The sequence below is a fragment of the Notamacropus eugenii genome, chromosome 6, assembly GCF_028372415.1.
Source record: "Notamacropus eugenii isolate mMacEug1 chromosome 6, mMacEug1.pri_v2, whole genome shotgun sequence".
NCBI lineage: Eukaryota > Metazoa > Chordata > Mammalia > Diprotodontia > Macropodidae > Notamacropus > Notamacropus eugenii.
This window is the reverse complement of record NC_092877.1, coordinates 274453612-274475157: the sequence shown is the minus strand read 5'-3', so window position 1 is coordinate 274475157 and position 21546 is coordinate 274453612. Positions and strand designations below refer to the sequence as shown.

The 21546-nt window shown below is 35.7% G+C and overlaps 1 long non-coding RNA gene across 1 annotated transcript; it reads left to right on the top strand.

Moving 5' to 3' along the window:
- The first annotated feature begins 778 nt into the window (after window positions 1-778).
- On the top strand, window positions 779-19101 carry LOC140511390 (uncharacterized). The gene is made up of 3 exons (XR_011969539.1): window positions 779-906; window positions 17971-18170; window positions 18600-19101. It is a non-coding gene; the product is annotated as an uncharacterized lncRNA (long non-coding RNA).
- Window positions 19102-21546: the final 2445 nt, after the last annotated feature.

Below are 21546 nucleotides of genomic sequence, written 5' to 3'. Positions count from 1 at the left end.
TCAGCGTCACAAAACTTGTCAATGGTAACACCTGAAAAACACCTTTTGAACTTTCCTATATGCTTGAAATGACTATAAAAGGGATGAGACATTGAGTTTGAGAATCTTTCCTGGAGGAAAAAAGACAGGTTGATAGGAATCAAAATTTAGATCCATCCTATATCTGGCAGGATATCTAATCATATTAAACAAGTAGGAAAAGGTTGCAGTATGTATGTTAATAATAGCAACAGTGAATTATAATACACCATCTAGCATTTGTTTAGGGGCAGAGAGGTGACATGGTGGATAGAGCACCAGACCTGGAGTCAGGAAGACCTGAGTTCAAGTCTGACCTCAGATGCTTACAAGTTGTGTAACCCCTGGGCAAGTCATTTAAGCCTGTTTGCCTCAATGTCCTAGTCTGTAAAATGAGCTGGAGAAGAAAAATGGCAGAACACTCCAGTGCCTTTGCGAGGAAAACCCAAGCTGGGGTCGCAAAGCGCTGGACATGACTGAAACTGAATGATATTTGCGTACTGTTTCAGCTTGCACAGTGCTTTACCTCTGAGGTAAGTTCATGCATTCCTCTATTGCCACATGTATGACCCTGGGATAATTTAAATCCTCGTAAAATGTAATTCAAAATATTTTTAAAATCAAGAACTGCCTATACATTTCCAGAAAAAAATTAAGCACATATACATTATATATATATATATTCACTTTCACTTACCTGTACCTAAAGTTTTACATATAGAATCACTTGTTGTTCATTCTTTGTTTTCCAAGAGACCCAGTGACACCATCAGGTGATGTCTTGACTTGTGGATGAAACGGATTTAAGTGAGGCAGAGTTACAAAAATTTGTCAGCCTCATTCTCTCATCTGAAGTCATTGAAGTCCAGTGGCAAAACAAAGGTCACAGTAAGTAGCAATGGCCCAGGATGCAGTGTCACTGAGTTGTAAAGCACAAAACACATACACACACACACATTCACATACACACACACAGACACCAAAAAAACTCTAAGGATATCTGTGGAAACATCTGCTAATTCTCAAAGGTGTAATTATGACACATGCCACATGTCGCCAGTGACTATATCCCACCAACACTGAAAATTAAGAGAACTAGAAGACATCCATATGTCAGCTTAAATAAAGGTAGTTAGTCTTGAGCCATTAGAAAGTTTCTCTAATATAATTCCATTTCAATCCCAGATTGTAAAATGACCTGTTTTAGCATACTTATTAATATTTGTCCAGATGAAAACAAAGGAAGCAATGCCAGAATTTCTATGTATTACTTAAATTAAAACATTGTATTAAAGCAAAAGCAATTGTAAATAAATTTGACATGAAAATATACATTAGCAAACTGGAGAGAACACTAGTCTTAGGAGTAAAGAAATCAGAATTCTAAAACAGGATCCATGTCTCAAAAACTTTAGCAAGTCTCTCTCCTTTGTGACTCATCTTCCTCATCTATAAAATGAATAGTTGGATAGCTGGACTAGGTTTTCAGCACTGAAATTATATTATAAACGTATGACCTCTTTTATGCACGTTCAGTTGGAAAAGGTCCTGGAATAGATTGAGAGGAACTTGGATTTTTATCCTGGCTGTCACTAACTAAATCTGTAATGTTAAGCAAGTCACTTGCCTCCCATACTTCAGTTCCCTCATCTATGGAGTGCAGAAAATATCAGAAATCTGACTCCTTGCTAACTGTAACCAGTTTCTCAATTCTTTGTTGTTCCCATAAATGTGATTCAATGTGAGTATACTTTGAAAAATTGGAATTTACTTCATTTAGCTTGAACCCCTATCTAGTTTCCTGGGAATGTTTAAAAGTCATATAAAATCCACTTGCATTTTACTAACTGACCAGGCAGGAGGCATCCATTCAAATACTACAATATTTAGTTGAGTAAAAGTTGCAGGGTAAAATACTAAAATACATGTAAGTATATGTATACATGTATATACATATTTGCATGTATACACATGTATGTATATACGGATGTATTTTAAAAACTCATCCTTTATCCTACCAGAAGATCCTGAAAAAGCAGATTTTCCAAGACTCATGCCTTTGAAATGAAGGACTATCTCTCATCAAAATCTCTTTTTCTGGTTATAAAATGAGGCAGAGAGGAGCCAAAAATGCAGGCGTGCTTGGTGTTGCTGCTTGATTGAATACTGCACCTACAGTATATTTTTGTTTTCTACTCTTGGGAGATCAATTCTGCATCTTTGAGAGTTCTCAGGAATATTCTGTGGCTCCTGAACTCCTGTGCATAGCAATTATAACCTTAAAAAATGCTCATTCAGACTGCATTTAGCACTTTCTCCTTTTTCCAGAATCCTCTCATGGTATTCCTAGTTTTCAATCACCTAGGGCTTCAGGCATTCCATCTTATGGAGTCTTTGGGACATTTTCCAATAAAAAATCACTCTCTTGGGCCCAGGAATACTGAAATACATTCTGCTCCCCACATCTAACAGCTATGTCTGCTACATAATGTTGGCAGGATTTTCTTTATTGATTAGCATCTTGTTATATACAAGACTATATATACTCCCTACCTCTCCCCCCCAACCATAAGCTTCATTCATTGCACTACATCTTAGAAAATGTTATGGTTCATGTGACTAGACTCTGAAGGGGAATTTCTTTTTTTAATAGGGTTTCATTTTCCTAGTTCAAGACTGACTTTGACCTTAAAAGACCTTACAAAGGAGGAGTGGCAAATCACTCCGGTTTCTTTGCCAAGAAAACAACAAATGGAGTCACAAAAAGTCAGATTCAGCTGAACAAGAAACATCCAATAGCTCTCACTTCTTGTGAAAAGCTGAAATGCACTAGAATTTCCCCTTCAAAGATCTGAGAATCAAGCTATAGAGACTCTAGCAAGAAAGAAGATAATTACAAATGACATGACTAGACAAAACATGATGGGAGGAAAGTGGGAAGACACACATAGATCTTCTTACTTTCTTTTGGAAGGTAATCTTAAAACTTACTCTTTCAGGTTAGCCTAATAGCAAGCCACAGCTAGAGTCACATCACTCCTTCCTTTCAAGTTCTTTGTCAGAGGTATAGTGGAAACAGCACCGAACCTGGATTCACAAGACCCAAGTTTCAAACCTAACTCTGTTAGTCACCATCTATGTGACCTTGGACAAATAACATAAACTCATTAGGCCTCAGTTTCCTCATCTGTAAAATGAGGGGGATTTGACTACATAGATTCTGAGATACCTTCTAACTTAAATCTTTTGTTATTAAGATACTATATTTATATGGAGCTAGACATTTCCTTGAATGTCCATATGTTTACAGATCTTCACTGAATATTCTACCATTCCTCACCAAAAAAAAAAAAGTTATATCTATTTTATTAAGTGGATAAGTGTCCTTTTGCTAAAAGATACCCAGAGTCATTGGTGGGGAGATGTGCAGAGGGTTGGGAGTGGGTATGGAGGAAAGGGGTGGAATTTGTGTCTTTATGTTGTTTCCTAGAATGGCGTTCATAGCAGATGACAGAGTAGAAAATAGAATGCCAGCATAGAACTTTAGAAGGTGGGAGTATTAGAAATAGGGCTAGACTAGATGACTTATGAGGACTTGCATACTCCTATAATAATGTTATAGGAAGAAGAGATTTTTTCCTGACATTCAGTTCACTCCACAGTCTCCTCCGTCCTTCATTCTCTCCCAGTTTCCTGCTTATTTAGTGCAACTGTATAGAAATTCATGTTCTTATTTCATATATATGATATCTGTTTCTCCTTGTCTTTTCCTATGTGTTATAATTTAACACATAAAGGATTATAATTTAATCTTTTCAAAAAGAGTTATCAGAGGCAAAAGGACCTTAGTGGCCATCTCATAGAATCTCTCATTTTAGAAATCAGAGAAATACATTAGGTAAAGTAGCTAATTTATTTTTTTCCATATAGATAGTATCCATAGATAGTAAAAAACAGAGTTAGGATTAGAACTTGGTTTCTCAGGAATCCAAACCCAGTTTTCCTCCATTATGCTATGATGCTGCTCATTCCCTCTCTTCTGTTTATAACTCACATAGCCCTCTATACATACAGTGAACATTCGTCAAATACTTATTATGTTATTATATCACATAAGCATAAAAGAAGGAACAATTAATTTGTAGTTAGAGGACTTAGCCTTGAAATCTTACCTGTCTCTTAATACATAATAATTTTACAACCTTGGCAAAGTTATTTAACCTTTCTAGGCTTCAATTTCTTCATCTGATCAATGAATGAGAAGAATAGATGACTTCTAATTTCCCTTCCACTTCTAAATACTATGATCTTTTGGTTATATTCTAAAGTTTATTCAATTAACTTTAAAAGGATACAGGTACAAAAATTATAAATCACCATTATTCTGCAAAATGCCATATTAACTCTTCATTAATCTTTAGTAAAACTAAAATTGTATCCTTCAGCTTGAGCCAGAATTTCTATAGGTTTACCATATCAATTAGCTAATCAAGCTAATACTCTATCCAACACATAGCCAATATTCCCATAGAGAAATAAATGTATTAGATATTTCCATTTGTGAATTGGTAATGAAATAAAGCATGTACAAACATTATATATTGCTAAGTCATTTCGTTTATGTCATTTTTTATTAATGAACTAGTCTCCTATAGTCAATAAATAGCTTTTAATAATATGGGATTTAGTTATAACAATCATTAATTTAACAACTCCACTAGAAATAAAAGCAGAAAAAAATGAGTTATGAGACACAATATTACATAGTGTTTTTATCCCCTATGATTGAATGAATGAACTAAAAAGCATTATATAATGCTTACTATGTACATAACGCTGTTAAAGATGTTAACATAAGCTAGCAAGCATACATTTTAATAGGGGAAGATAATACAGACAGCGAAGTGGTGGCCAAGGAGAAGAATTTTTAACAGGGATTTCTGAGGGAATAGCTGTTGGAGGCAAGACAAATGATTGCTATGACATGTCCACAAATCTTGGTGGTGATTTGACTACTATTCTCAGAACTAGAATTGGACAGTAGAGAGGGGTAGGAGTGGTAGTTTGACATGGAGATGGATAGGAAGAGTTATGGTGGATCTGAGACTGGGTAAATAAAGTGAGTACTTGCCAATCAGGGTCCAGGTGAAGAAAGTTCCCTCAATACAGTTGAGCAACTAACTGCTCTATAACTTAAACTTTTAGATAAGTGCTTGAGAAAATGAAATGTTAAGGGACTTGCCTAGCACCATGAAGTCAGTAGGTGCCAGTGGGTAGAACTGAACTCAGGTATTTCTGATTTTTTTTTTCTCTCTGGACATTATCAGAAAGTTATAGAATTATAGCATTTATTTAGAAGCAAACAAAAGACGCCACTATTAATTTATACTAATATTCAGTCTTTAACAGTGATGCCCTGGTATTCATGTGGTCATAGGATGGTTGGATTGGAGAGAGTAGTTTTCTTCTAAGAGATATCTCTATTTCAAGAGGCTAATGAGATTAGATAGTGAGCTCCCTTAATAATCAGTCATGTATCTCTTTTCCATAAATTTATCTAAACTTTTCTTGACTCTGTTCATATATTTTGCCTTTGCCATTTTTAAGCATAAGTTCCATATGGCTTCACTGACTAAATCAATTATCATAGCTTATTCATTGAAAACATTTACAAGTCATCAGTTTCATCTCTACTGTATTAACCTCAAAATAAAATAGCAAATTTGTTGCAGCTCCTTGTTCTTGTAACATAAATGACATTCCTTGTAAAATGGTGTATGTATTCACAGGAAAACATACTCACATTCACATTTCAAACTGCAGAACACCGCAGTTTTCAGCCCTTCAAACACACATTTATTAATTTCTCCTGAAAATAATCTCTCTCTGGTTGACGAGTTCTGCTTCTTTTGATGCCACTAATAAGAAATGATTCAATAATGTTTGTTGTGTTATTGTGTTAAAAGTGAAACTAAGTCATTAGGTAGACAGTTTTGTGATGAGTAAAAATAACACCTCAGCAACACCATCTGGATGCTTTTAATTAAACATAACCTTCAACTAACTTAGTTCATTTTCAACATTCAATACTTCTGCAATTCTCACTTGCTTTTCAATAGTTCAACTCTTTTTCTCTCTCACATTTCATAAGGGGGAAAAAACACAGATCTCTGAAATAGTGCCTATTTTACAAGTCTAATTATGATAGCTTGCGTTTATATGCTTTAAAGTTTATAAAGATTTCCTCACAACCACACTTAAGATAGTTCATGTTTATATGGCTTTGTCATTTGCAGAGTACTTTCTTTTTTCTTAATGTTGAATTTTTTAATTTTGCATTCCAAATTCTCTCCCTCTCTTCACCTCCCTTACTCATTGAGAAGACAAGAAACATGCCTATTATACATGTGAAGTCAGGCAAAATACATCTGTATATTTGCCATGTTTTGTAAGAGCAAGAAAAATAAAGTGAAAATCAATATGCTTTAATTTACATTCAGAGTTCATTAGCTCTCTCTCTGAAGATGGATAATAATTTTTCATCATGAGTCCTTTGGAATTGTCTGGGATCATTGTGATGGTCATAGTAGTTAAGTCTTTCATAGTGGATCATCATTACAATATTGTTCTGTGTAATATTTTCTTCTGACTGCTCATTTCACTTTGCATCTGTTCATATAAGTCCCAGTTTTTTTCTGAAACCTTTTCCTTCATTATTTCTAACACAGTAATATTCCATCACATTCATTATATCACATATGTTCAGCCATCCCTTAATTCATAGGCATTCCCTCGATTTTCATTTCTTTGCCACCATAGAAAGAGCTGCTATAAATATTTTTGTACAGATAGGTTCTTTCACTTCTTTCTTTTATCTCTATAGCACTTTTGAAAACTTTAAATTTAAGGAATAAAATTAGGAACAGGGAATATATTTGACAGAAAGCTTAACAATTGGCTTAAGTTTTTAATTTAGGTGGCATATTCCCTAAAATAAACAGTTTCTTCTACTGTTATTCTCAACTTTGGGTTGGCAATTTCTTATCAACAAGTTATTTTATTTTATCCCTCTGATACTTTTTCTGCCCTTAGAGAGTACTCCCAGGAGGTAGTAGTAATTACCTTAATCAGATGTTCCACCATATAAGGCATCTTTTTTGTCTAAGTTCCAAAAGGTACTTTCGGTTTAAAGAGAGAATTTTTTATGGATCTATAATTTTAAAATGATCTACCATAAGACAACTCTTTATTCAAATAAAATACCAATTCTTATAAATCAAAAATTTTAAGTCAATCAAATCCTAGACATTCCAATTATTTGTAATTTTTACTCATTATAGCTTAATTAAACTTTGTGCTCCTCTACTTTGACTAGATTGTACTCATGCCTGATGCTATCTTCTAAAGTCAAATACCTCTCAGTGGTTGTGTATTATCTGGGTAAGTGGAGGGAATGGTTGGTGCATCATTTTCTGTTTGCAGATGATTGCACACTCAACGCAGTCTCTGAAGCTGAGAAGCAACAAAGTATGGATCAATTCTCTGCTATCTGTGCTAATTTTGGCCTAACAATTGACATCAAGAAAACATGGGTGCTCCATCAGCCACCACCACACCATCCATATGTGGAACCACCGATTACAACAAATGGAGAAGTTTTGAATGCTGTGGATAAGTTCACTAACCTTGGTCATGTCCTTTTCCAGAGATGTGCATATTGACAATGAGGTTGATGCACACATCGCGAGAGCTAACTCAGTGTTTGGGAGGCTCCCAAGGAAAGTCTGAGAGAGAAGAGATATTAAACTGACTACCAAACTGAAGGTCCACAGAGAAGTTGTGCTGACCTCATTGTTGCATGCCTGTGAATCATGGACAGTCTACCAGCGCCATGCCAGGAAACTGAATCACTTCCATTTGAACTGTCTTAGGAAGATTCTGAAGATGACCTGGCAGGATAAGTTACCAGACACTGAGGTCCTCACTCGAGCTAAACTGTCAATCATTCAAACTGTGCTTCAGAGAGTGCAACTCTGATGGACTGGCCATGTTGTTAGAATGCAAAACACATGCTTACCAAAAAGACTTTTATGGACAACTTGCATGGGGCAGGTGATCAATCACATGGTGGTCAGAAGAGGCGATACAAGGACACTCTCATGGTCTCTCAAGAACTTTGAAATTGATTATGTGACATGGGAGATAGTGGCACAGGACTGCTCAGCATAGCATGCCCACATCAGAAAAGGTTCTGTCCTCTATGAGCAAGCGGAATTGAAACAGCTCAAAGGAAACATGTGATGTGCAAATTTAGAGTATCTTCTCCAAATGTTCACATGGACTATCTGTGCTCAGTCTGTGGTAGAACATTCCAGCCACAGTATGACACACTGAAACTTGACTTTATCATAGTGATGTCATTTTGATCCTCTTCGAGAACAAAGGACAAAAACCAACCAACCAAAATCTTTGTATTTTCTTTTAGCATCTAGTCATATTATCTTTAGCTTAGGGAAGCATCCTAATTTATGCCTCCCAACTTACTTCGATTGCTGCTAATTTAACTTCCTTCCTCGAGGTTGGCTCCATTCTTTCTGAGCTCCTCATCTCTCCTGTGGCAAAACATAATTTTATTTAAATATTATCTCTTGTTTAAGGGATAGATTTAAGGTCTAGATTTGTGATTTTATTAATGTTGTTAACTCCCTCTACCCATGCAGATTTGTACCTTCTTTGCAACTTACACTCTTAGAGAATTATGTAAAACAGTGAAGGGTTGAAATGACTTCTCAGAGTAAAACAGCAAGTAAGGGTCAGGGGGAGGACCTTACCTTAGGTCTTCCATCCTCCAAGGCCTGCTTTCTATCTACTATTCAATTATGCCTCTAGCTTACAAGATTTGATTTTTTTAAAAGCCTCCATGTTGTGAAATCTATCTGATTCTCTTAAGGAAGAGGCATATCTCTGGCCTCATGGCTTTGAAGAGATTCAGGTATATGGACACCTGAATAGCTTTACATCTCTCTTCTGCCCTCTCTGGAATGGGAAACTGGACAACTTTCACAGGTTCCATCACTCTTTCCAACTCCTTGCCCTCAATGCAGTCTTCTCCCTAGTTCTTTCCTATAGCTTTGAGATTCCATCCAATCCTTCCTCTCTCATATTTTCTGCTTGCTTAAGTCCCCCTTTTGGTTTTATTCTCCCACCTTCCTGACAACCAGAGATGTCCAAAAGCAGAGCATTTGCCTAAGGCAAGAAATCAACAGCAGCAGCTATAACAACATAGCAGCAGCTGCAACAACAATAGCCACAATGAGAACCTCTGGCTTCAGCTTTTTTGTATTAGTCAAAGAATAAGTTTCCCTGAGCTATTTAGGCTAAGGAGGGCTTTTAAATTTGAAGTAATCGGTGAGTAAAACTAACAAAAACAAAGAGCTGAAGATTCTTGGAATTTGTGGGGATGTGTATGGCTTAATAGAGCCATGGATCATTTTTGTGAGATGCTAGAAAGAAAGAAAAAACAAAGAGATTAAGTAGAAAAGGGTTGCATTTTATCATTAGAATCTTCATCCTTCATGACTTTACTCACTGATTTGACCAAATAAACTGAGTTATTAGACTAGGAGAAGCTGGCTAATCCTATGGACAAAGACAAGGGCATATTATTTTAGAGTTACATATGTGGGAAGAAGAGTCCTGAAATATGACTGCAGCGAAAGAGAACAGGCTTGATAGGAATACCATGTGCCTCAGATCAAATTGGATCAGTCTGGGTACCTGGGACTAAAACTCTTCTGGAGAAGAGTTCATATGGCCTGGGACAATGGGACCACTGGAGAAAGGGAGATGAAGAAGGAAGCAATGCTACCAGGTCGCTTTCTCTCTCACCTAAAGATTTTTGCAAAATGGGTACCAACAGCACTGGTTTCTATGCTGTTGAAAAGTGCTCTTAGTGCAAGACTCAAATGCAGATCTTCCCAATTCTAAGACCATGAGGCATCTTCCTTACAACAAAATGATAAAGTAATGTATATTACTTGTAAAAATTCAGATGCTATTAGTAGACAAAATAAGCCTATATTTTATGAAATGCTCTCTAATTTGTTCTGTACATATCCTGCTTGTGTATGGTTGTTTACGTGTTGTCTTTCCATAGAACTGTGAGCTTCTTGAAGGCAGAGCCTGTTTTAGTGTTTCTCTGTATCTCCAGACTTAGCACAATACTGGAACATAGGAGGAGTCTTTAATGAAGGCCTGTGAATTGTTCTATTGAGACAGATGCAAACTGTCAGAAGGAGTCTAAGATATGAGGTATTAATCTCCTTATGGGGCAGCATAAATAACAAAGCAAGAGCCCCAAATGATCGGTAGGAAGCCATCAGAAACTAGCCATAGTAAGAGAAAAAGGTATTTCAAAGGCAACAAAAACACTTTGAGAAATGAATTTAATACCAAAGACTAGCAGCAAGAATAACTCAAGATACAGACAGTAGAAGAAATGGACTTCAAGTCAGAGACACCTGAACTCAAATTGTGTCTAAGACATTTGCTAACTGTGTGATAGTGGTCACATGATCTCTCTCAATCTCAGTTTCCCAATATGTACAATGAGGCATTTAGGCTCAGTGGCCTCTAAAGTGTGTCACCTCTAAAATCTATGATTCTTTGATGACTGGTAAAAGTCTGAAAACCACTGAGAAAATCTTTTATCTGAACTCACTGGGTTCATGATTAGTTTCAGTGTATGAAGCAGGATTTATTTTTAAAAGAGACATTACATAGATCTACAAATCAGGGTCAGAAGAATAAAGTAACAATAAGGTAGTTATAAAATGTACTTTTCCAAAATGTTTCCTACTATTCTTCTATAATAGAAATTCTAGAGTGGGGGCAGGGGAATTGAGGGACCTTTCTTTTAGTCTAGTGAAACTGATGGACCTCTTTTAAGAATAATGATTTTAAACGAATAAAATAAAGTCTATAGAACTACAAAGGAAATCAAAGATTGGTGAAAGTGAAGATTTTATAAGATATCCAATTTCACAGAACTCCTGACGTATATCCACATAGGGTACATGAATCCTAGTTTAAGAACTCTGGCACTACGTTAAGCTTTAGCTCCAGTCAAACTGATCTACTCATTGTTCCTCAACCATATCATATTCATTGCTTACTGCAATCAATCAACCACATTTCTTATTGAAGGAAATGTCTTTGTATAATATGACCTTGCCTAAGCTTTGCAGCTCCTCACCACTGATACACCTAAAGCAAATACCAGAAAAGTCATCATTCATTAAGAGGTACTCTAAAATTTAAACCCTAAGTTTGAGATTGCTAACATTCCTGGAATTTTCCAATGCTTCTTCGTAGATTTCCACACACATTATGATGTTACCTGGATCATGAGGAGCAACAGAGGACAAACTTTTAAAGTATCTAAGTAAAAGATGAGAAAAAAATAGAATAAAAGCTTCTTGTGTGACCCATTTAGACTACTAAAGTAATGAGCCTCTAGTTAGACCATGTGAGGAAAGGTATATATCCTTTATGACTGTATGATTATCTGATGATCCTAGAACAAGGAAAGAGATTCAGATTTTCCTTGAACTATTCTATTTCTATCACAAAAGGAACCCACTTTATTGCCTAATGAGGTAAAGGCACTCCTTGACATTGGAACTGATGCCATGACAAAGCTTTCCCAGAATGCCACACGTTATTAACTGCTGAGTTTGTGCTAGCACATTGCTATGAACATAAACTACTGCTTGTTACCATTGGTACTTCAACTAATGATGCTGAAAGTGTACTTAGGCACAAAATGCCAGATGGCAGTTGGGCACCAATTCAATTCAGGTTGACAAATATTTATTAAGCATATACTGGGGTAAGGTGCTACAGCAGGCTCAAAATACCACATTGAAAAGAAAAGACAAAAGTCCTTCACTCTCAAGAAATTTTCAATATGATATGAAAATTAAGACATCAATTAGTTAATCAATCAACATGATTTTAAAGTACCTACTATTCCCCTCATGGTCTTGCTCCTGATTTCCATATTTCAAAACCATGCCACTCTGTTACATTCTGGAAATTTCTTGGGGCTTCTCATCCTGAAACATCCAACACCTATGTGTCCTATTCAGTTTTCAATATCCTTCTGCAAATTTCATCTCCTTCCATTGATGAATTCTTCCTTGGATCTCCATTTTATTGAGTGGTCTAAGCCAGTCTTCATTTCTCTCCTTGACTTCCAGACTTATAAGCCATGCCTCCATGTTAAGAAGCTGTAAACCCTCCCACTCTCCTTTTTATTTCCCTTTTTCATGTTGTCTTCCCTCATTAAGATGTAAGTTGTTTGAGGGTAAAGGTTGTTCTTTTTTTTTCACCTTATATTTGTAACTCCATTGTATAGCACAGTGACCAGCTCATAGTTAGTTTCTCATAAATGCTTGTTTCCATCCTTCCTAATATGTATCAGGCATTGTGCTAAGCAAATGGGGGCATGGAGACAAAAAAAAAAAAAAATGAAGGTCACTATTCTCAAGGTACTGTAATGGTTAGAGTTGTGGGATTATAGTCAGAAAAATCTGAATTCAGATCCTGCCTCACACACTTGCTACCTAGGAGACCCTGAGCAAGTCACTTAAACGCTATGTCATTTACCTCCTCTGTAAAATTAGGGAACTGTGTTTGTGATCATCTTTGAGTTCCCTTTTAGCTCTAAATCTGTAATCCTAAGGTGTTTACAAATTATTGGGGGAGACATGATATAAATTAAATTGCACTAACACTTTTGGGACAGTCTGTACAGGCCCAACCAAAATAAACAGCATAAATAAAAGGGTGTTTTTAATGGGAGAGGGGCTGGCAGTTCAAGGAATTAAGAAAGGTTTCATTCTGGAGGTGATTCTTAAATCATGTTTTGAAGAAATCTAAGAATTCTAAGGATGAAGAGAGGAAAATGCATTCTAGGCATAGTGAACAAACATTACAAAAACAGACTGGTAGAAGATAGAATGTTCTATATGAAGAATAATACGGTTAATTCGACTGGACAACAGAATATGCACATGCAAATAGCTGTAATACAAAATTGAATGTGACAAAGGGAGAGGCTTATCTGAGTTTCTAAGAAAACCTGAGAAGGGAGAAAAATACCTTTCAGCTGGGAGGATCACAGGGTTGTTGTGTTCATCCCTCATTGCTGGAGAAGACCACGCCACCAGATAAATGAAGATATGACTTGTACTTGACTTTGTTTTGAGTGAGGGAGGGCTGTGCGGGTCACCAGCCTCACTTCTCCTCCAGAGCCATCTGAATCCAGTGACCTGATATTCCTTAGGATGAATGGAGATGACCCAGGATGCACGGGGAGATATTGGCCACTTTAGGTCGAGGTCTTTGCAGGTAGTCACTTAAGAGTGTGATAACACCCATTCATTGAATAGGCCTAATTAAGAAGTAGTCAGGGCATGGCCTGTTTAATGAGGCAAAGAAAAGATCACAGGACCCTTAATGAAGGAGGTGCCATCTTAGTTGTTCTTTGATGAAAAAAGAAAATTTCTATACATTGAGGATATGAAAAGAATGCATTGTGGGAAAGGAGGGCTTGTGAAAAGGCAAAGAAAATGGCAATTTCAACAGAGTAAGTGGCTAGAAGTCCAATTTGATTAGATAGGGGTCAGCCAAAATAGCCTAAGAACCAAATCCAGCCTGAGACCTGTTTTTGTACTTTTTAGGAACTTAGAATGGTATTTTCATTTCATATAGAATAAAACTTTATTTTAAAAAATTCTTAATTTGTTTGGACAAAAAAAAAAAAAGTGGCAGTCCATATTTATCCTGGGAGCCATAGTTTTCTAACCCCCAGACCAGAACTGGATTAGAATATATGAAGGGGAGTGGTATGGAATATTGCTTCAGAGATAGGTGAGAACAAAGAATTGATGGAAGGCCTAGAATGTTAAACTAAGGAGTTGATCTTAGAGATAATAAGAAGAAACTGACACTTTTGGACATGAAGGGTAACATAATCAGCTCTGTGAATTAGGAAGGTGACTTCTAGCAGTTTTGTAAAGAATGAATTGAAAAGGAGAAAGCCTGGAAGCAGGAAGACCAACTGAAAGGCTATTAAAGGCATCAGAATGGTGAACACTTGAAATAGGATACTGGAAGTCAGATGAGAGAGAAGAGAAAAATGTCACATGTTTTGGAAGCAGAATATTCAAGAATATGAAGAGACAGAAAAGAGTCAACTGTGATAATAGTGCTTCATAACTGGGTGAAAGGAATGCTATAGCATCTCTTAAAGTCAAGATTATAAAATCATAAATTTAGCCATCTCCTTCTCTCCATACAGAAGAGCAATATCTTAAATCCAGTGCTCATCAACTCTTACTTGGACATCAGTCCCTCCTTTCTCGAGTCCAAACTTAACATAGCTAGGACTTTAATATTCCTAAAGTCTAAGTCTGATCCCAGTTACTCTTTTGCTCAAAAATCTTCAGTGACTCCCTGGTATCTACCAGATTAACATATAAATCTCTTCACAATATATGGCCAACCCACTAGACTTGCTCCCATTCATATATTATATATTTAAGCCAATCTGAATACTCAGTACTCCCCAAGCTCAACATTTCATCCTCTGTCTCAATACATTTGCACCAGCCATAATCTAGACCTGGGATGTACTCCCTCTGCCTTTCAGAATTTTCCTTTGAATCTTTTTGCAAAATTCACTTCAGATAACTCTGGCCCCTTGAAACCTTTCCCAATTCACCCAACTATTAGCACTTTCCATTCTCGTCTAGTCTTGGAGCCCTTGGGCTTATCTCCTCCTTTGTCCCTTTAACTTACTATTCTATTTTTTTTTTTATGCATAGATATGTTGTAGCAGACTAGTATAGTGTAAACCCTGTGAAGCTAAAGGTTGTTTCATCTGTTGCTATTGTATATTTAGAGCCATACATCATGTAGACTTTCAATAACTATATTACTTTCAATAAATATGAAATTCACTATTTGAACAGATTCTTTAAGGTGGTATTTTGCTTTATGAATCAAAAGTTTTTAATAAAATAAACAATAAACATATCTAATATTTTTATATGACCTCTCCATTCTAAGATGGAAAAGATGTGGTCTACTATGGAATGGCATTTGTGAAAGCCTGTCTCTTCTCTATTAATACCAGCATAAAAATGCTAAATCAAGATTTATATTATTCTCACAAAATGTATATAGGTAGAAAAATAGGCATATAAGTTGATAGTTATTGATTTCCTCTCAGTCACCTTTTCCTTGGTCAATAAAGATCTATATTTGGGGGGTCATTTTCCCCTCCTTCAAATACATGAGGGATAAAACACTCAATACCCCAAAATTGTAGCATCTCCAGTAAGAACATTTTGATGTCAACTTAGTCTAATCCACGTACATTTCCTGTTTATAATGCATTTCTATCTCTTCTATAAACACATCTAGAACTATCATATAGAAATCCAACTAAGGTAACTCTGCTCTTTATGATGATTAAAACACTTTGTTATAAAAATTTTGCTCTCTCTTTTTCATCTTCTATTTGTCCTCTTTCCATCTTCATCTTGAAATGCTCTTAAAATAATTTTTATTAATTAGATCTCTCTCTGAGCTTGCTTCAAATTGGGTTTACTTGTTACTATTTGTCTTTACAAAAAAATTAATAAGTAAAATCCTAATAATATTTCACCATCTTTCCCTGAAAGATTTTACAAATGAGCTTACATTTTTAAATTGTTATTTTAAGCTGTCATTTCTTTGTATTTGGCAAATAAATCAAATATGTGCTAAGGTGCTTTTAAGTCTCTTTTGAACTCCTCATTATGGAAACAATACTACAGAAGTGGCATTAACATCTGCCTTGACTTTGCACCCTAAGAACCATGGGATTTTTCTATCTGACTTGCAGCTGAAATGTTCCATTTGTGTCATTTTCCGCATTAGAATGAGAAGTCCTTGAGAGCAACAACTGCGTTTCTTTTCTCTTTGTTTTCCCAACACTTAAGAGAGTGCTTTGCATATAGTAAGTTGTTAATGCATGTTTTATTTACTCATTAAGCCATTCAAATGGATTTATTTTGTTGAATATTTGTATGAAATTAATGTAACTCATATGTATGCCATTTCTTCCATTCATTTACAATTTTCAATGCTAACAATTTTTTTGTATGTCAGTTTTGAATTGTTTGAATTACATGTCATATCTGTTACTTTTATTCTTGCTTCTAACTTTCTACTGAATTTGATTTTTTGTTCTGATCTGACTATACATGGATAGCTCATTCAGAAATGGTTTTCAGATCAGTAACCAGTGATTTCTATCTGTTAAAATATGATCATTTATATTTTTGTGATATCATTCAGTGCTTACTATGTCCAGTGACTTCAGATACTTTCCTTGAAGAAATAATTTATGAGATGTAGATATGTGTCTTCAGTGAAATCTGAAAGATCTTGACATCTTTCATTCCTTATTCTTGGCATAGCTTCCCCATATTCATCAACCTTTGCATTGAAGTATTCCAGCACTGTTTTATATATTACAACATGTTCTTAACAATTTCTTCTTAAGATTTCTTTATCTTTTCACTTTCTACAATAGATTTCAGTACATAAGCTTCATTTGCAGGATGGTCTGTTCAGCAAATACTTAGTGTTTTAATATAAGATAATAGTCCCATGAAACATTATTTTTATTGTATTGGTTACAAGATAAATTCAATTCTGTCAACTTCTTTATTTTTTCCTCAAAGGAGAATCTATGAGCCCTCCTTTTACTTACCTGAAACTTCTTTCTCTTTTCATATATACTGAAAATACCAAGAATGGTATAATTCAGTCTCTCCAGCTATTGGCCAGGGTACCACTAATTAAGGTAGTTTTAGGTGGTTTAAAACATTTTTTTTTGTACAATGGAAACCTTTAATAGTCTGCTTAAGCTTATGCCTTCATTTTTAAGAATGTTATTTGTTTTTCAACGCATAAAATTAAATAGAGTTAAGAAACCATGCTATGAAAATAAAGGTGTCAAAACGGGTTAGGAAATAGAGTGGTGGAGCAGTGCAATATTAGGTATACAATACACAGTAGTAAATGGTCATCGTAATTTAGTGTTTGATAAACATAGGGACCCAATTTGGGAGGCAAAAACTTACCATTTGACAAATATTTCTGGGAAAATTAGGAAATCATCTGGAATAAACTAGAGATAGACCAACATCTTACATATACCAAGATAAAGTGAAAATGGATAAATGATCTAGACATGAAGAATGATATCATAAGTAAATTAGGGGAGCATTGAAAAAATGTACCTGTCAAGAACAAAAGCTTTTGCACAAACAGGACTAATACAGTCAAAATTAGATGGAAAGGAGGAAGCTGAGAAAAAAATTGCAGCAAGTTTCTCTGATAAAGGTCTCATTTCTCGATTGTTATCATATTTGATCTTTCCAACAACCCTAGGAGGTAGGTATTGCTATCATCTCCCTTTTATAGATGAGAAAACTGAGGCAAACAGAAGTTAAGTGAGTTGCTTAGGGTCAGGCAATTAGTAAGTGTCTGAGGCTGGATTGGAAATCAATTCTTTGTAACTACACATCCAGTGCTCTATCAAAAAAAAAAAATCATTTTGAAAGGTATATTTTTTAAAATGCAGTTTACTTATGTCATTAAATACTTCCCAATTACATGTAAAATATTTTTAACATTCTTTTTTAAAACAACTGAGTTCTAAACTGTTCTCTCCCTCCCACTCCTCTCCTTGAGAAGTCAAGCAATTTGATATCAATTGTATATGTGAAGTAATGCAAAACATATTCCTATATTAGACAGATTACAAAAGAAAACATTCTTGGAATGTTCACTTATCCTCATCCATCTCCCTCTCATCTTCTTCCTCCGAAGCTTCCTCATCTTTGGAACGTAGATTCAGCACTATTTCAGACTATTATCAAATGCTTGCAAGCTCAGTAGAGCTCTGGTCCTACTAAGAATCCAGATCACCTCTTTGACATGATGGGGCTGGTAATGTTGGAACCTTACTCTCATCTGGGTTGAAGAATGTAAACTGAAAAGATTTAAAAGTCTTCTCAACTTCGAGAGAGGTGAGAAAATGGGATGGGGGGTTGGGGGGGAGGGACTTTTCAAAGGGTGTATAGAATAAGATTAGGAGGGTGGGGAAGAAGATAAGGGAAGGAACTTTAATGAGTAAAATAAGGAATAATAGGGGAAGGGGAAAAGATAAGGTAACAGGAACAGAGCTACGAGAGAGGATAAGAAGAAAAATGGTGAGCAAAAATGAGAACAGGACTTTGTAAAGGTATTAAACTGCTCATCCTTCCCCCTTCCCCCAAAACAAAACAAAACAAAACACCTAATTCGTTTTTCATCAACTAAGATGTCATTTCCCATTTAAAACAAAGTGAAAAGAGGTCCTTTGTGTCATTTTTCTACCTGAGAGTTTGGGGTTGGTTCTTTGTTTGTTTTTAAGTTTTTAGATATAGTAGTATTTATCTTAGTACTGTGATCAACAGAATAAAGGAGCCAAACATACAGTGGTCACACATTGTATAACAAGAGAGAATAAAGCACAGACCTGGAATATTTTCATGGGGAATAAGCAAGAGGAAAACATTTGGAGAATGGTGTGATACTCTAGTAAGACAGCCCTGTCACTGTAGCAGTGGAGTGTGACACCTAGAGGCCAAGCAGAAAGGGGAGATACAAAGCCATGGTTCTGAAGCTCTTTGTGGTAAGGACAGACGTATTTTTCATCTTTATTCCTTTACTGGCAAAACAGTATGTACTTAATAAAAGTGTGTTGAATTTAAATGCTTCAGGCTACGAATGGAACAGATATCTATTGTTGAAAACACTCAATGAGCAGAGATTTAAAGACAGAGGGAAACCTGGTTCACATTACAATTTGCAACTATAAAACTGTGAAATCTGAGTTTCAGTTTCCCCATTTATAAAATAATAAAATTGTTGTGAGGATGAAAAAAGCTAATGAATGCATTTTGCCAACTTTGAAAGTACTGTGTACTAAACAGTCCACTTGATCCACCCTCCCACCCCCAGAAAAAGGCTTGTTACAACCACTTCCATGTGAAATTAACTAATCTGCTCTGACAGCAGGCTAAGCTGATGAGGTAGATCATAGAAACTGCTTAATCGGCTTCCCTCTAGCTATGCAAAAGACTGAAAGGAATGATACTTAAAAAGGGAAATGTGAGCTGAGGAAGGCTTTTAACTAGTGACCACTTTGGCCCCAAAAGGAAAAGAAAATGCAGTAGGAGTGTTTCTCTCTCTCTCTCTCTCTCTCTCTCTCTCTCTCTCTCTCTCTCTCTCTCTCTCTCTCTCTCTCTTTCTCTCTCTCTCTCTCTCTCTGTCTCTCTCTCTCTCTCTCTTTCTCTCTCTCTCCTCCCCCTCCCTCTTTCTCCTCTCCCTCTCCTTCCCTCCCTTCTTCCCTCTCTCCCACATTTATATAGATAGATGTTTGTGTATATGTATGTATGTATGTACACACATATATACACACATACACTATATATGTTTGTATACACACACACACTATATATATATATATTTAGTGAAAAATCCCAGACACAGAATTTCTGGGTAATTAATAATTAATTTATTAATTAAGCTACCTGATAATCAATATATTGATGGTCCATGATTTCTCTCAGCAATCAAAGACACCTAATGGAGACAATGATTGCCTTAATTTTTTTTTTTGAGAGATACTGGACTATACATATGGAAAATATAAAAAAAATTATTCATTTATATTATTCAGCTGTAGTTTTCTTTCTTGCAGTATTGTCAGTCTCCCTGGAACAGCAAACAAAAGGAGAACGAGCATTAATACCAACTGAATAATGACTAAGAATAGTAGTTCAGAATGTCCAAGAAAACTCAGTTTAATTCCTTCCTCAGATCTCTTTACTTGATCTCAGCATAACACCTGACCCATATCCAGTGATAAAATTGACATTGCCATCAAACTTCTTTCATTACATGTTACCTTTCTTAATGGTCTCGTGCAAAGCATCCATGTAAACATGCTGCCACTCCCTATGGCATAAATAGCTTCTTGAAATTTTACCTTTGTCACATCTGTAATAATTCAAAATATTTCAAAGGAAAATTTGTCATTATATATTATCACAAATTTCCCCAAACCCCATAGAATGGCAATTTTAAATACTTTTCTTGAATTTGCATTTCTCTGTAAAGATTATTTCTATAATTAGATTGCATTACATTTCTATAATGCTCTGCAGTCTATAAATCAATATCACCCTATCTCATTTTGTTCTCACAAAACTTACGAGTTTGGAAGTGCACATATTATGACCCTCTTTTTTTTTTATAAATAAGGAACCTAAATCTGTTTCTAAAACTATGAGAAACTTTTAAAGAAGAACTCTCCGTGAATGTGGATGAGGGGCTCAAAGTCACACAGCTAGTAAGTGGCATTTATCTAATTACTTATTGCGCCAGGGCCTCTGCTTCAGTGGCTTCACAACTCAGAAAAAAAAAAAAAACTCCTGTCAACTTGCATATATTTTGCACAAATTTATGTGTCCATGCTGATTCTTCCAAAAGAATATCAGCTCCTTAAGGAAGGACTATTTATGATATATTTTTTTCTTTTCTCTTTTCTGTATTTGTGTTCTGGTGTTTGAGTCTAAAATAAAATTTTTAAAAAGGAAGGACTATCTTTGGGTTTTTGTTTTATGGTTTTAATCTTTGTGTTCTCAGTACCTGGCCAAATAACTTGCATATAGTTGGCACTTAATAACTGCTTGTTGTGGGGAGCTATGTGGAGTCAGGAAGAACTGACTTCAGACATGGAATAGGTGTAGGTCCCTGGACAAGTCACTTCACCTTGTTTGCCTCAATTTCCTCATCTATAAAATGAACTGAAAAAGGAAATGACAAACCATTCTAGTATATTTGCCAAGAAAACCTCAAATGGGCTCAGAAAGAGTCAGATATAACTAAAATGACCAAACGAAAACTGCATGTTGAATTATCGAACCTCTCTGGACCCAAATTCCTTCCTATGTAATATAAGAAAAGGGTATATTATATCATTTCTAAGGACCTTTCCAGCTTTAAATCCTACAAGACTACGACTTGAGAATTAAATTCAAATTTTTTTGACCTGAATATTCATCCCATGATACCATACTGAGAAGAGACATATTAATCCAGATTTGAAATACACAGTAATTGAGGTCTTTGCTTCCTGTGTCTTCCATCTGTGTTTATCCTAAACATAGTTGCCAAATCAATATAGCTAAAACACATTAACCATTTTACCTGCCTCTACCGACACTTTTTAGCCTACCCAAAACCGTTCCATGGCTCCCTGCTGCCTCTATGATAAAATCTTCAACTGAGGTCTGGTATCACCTAACCCTCTAATCATGTCATATTATTCTTCTCCTATGGTTTCAGATATTCTGT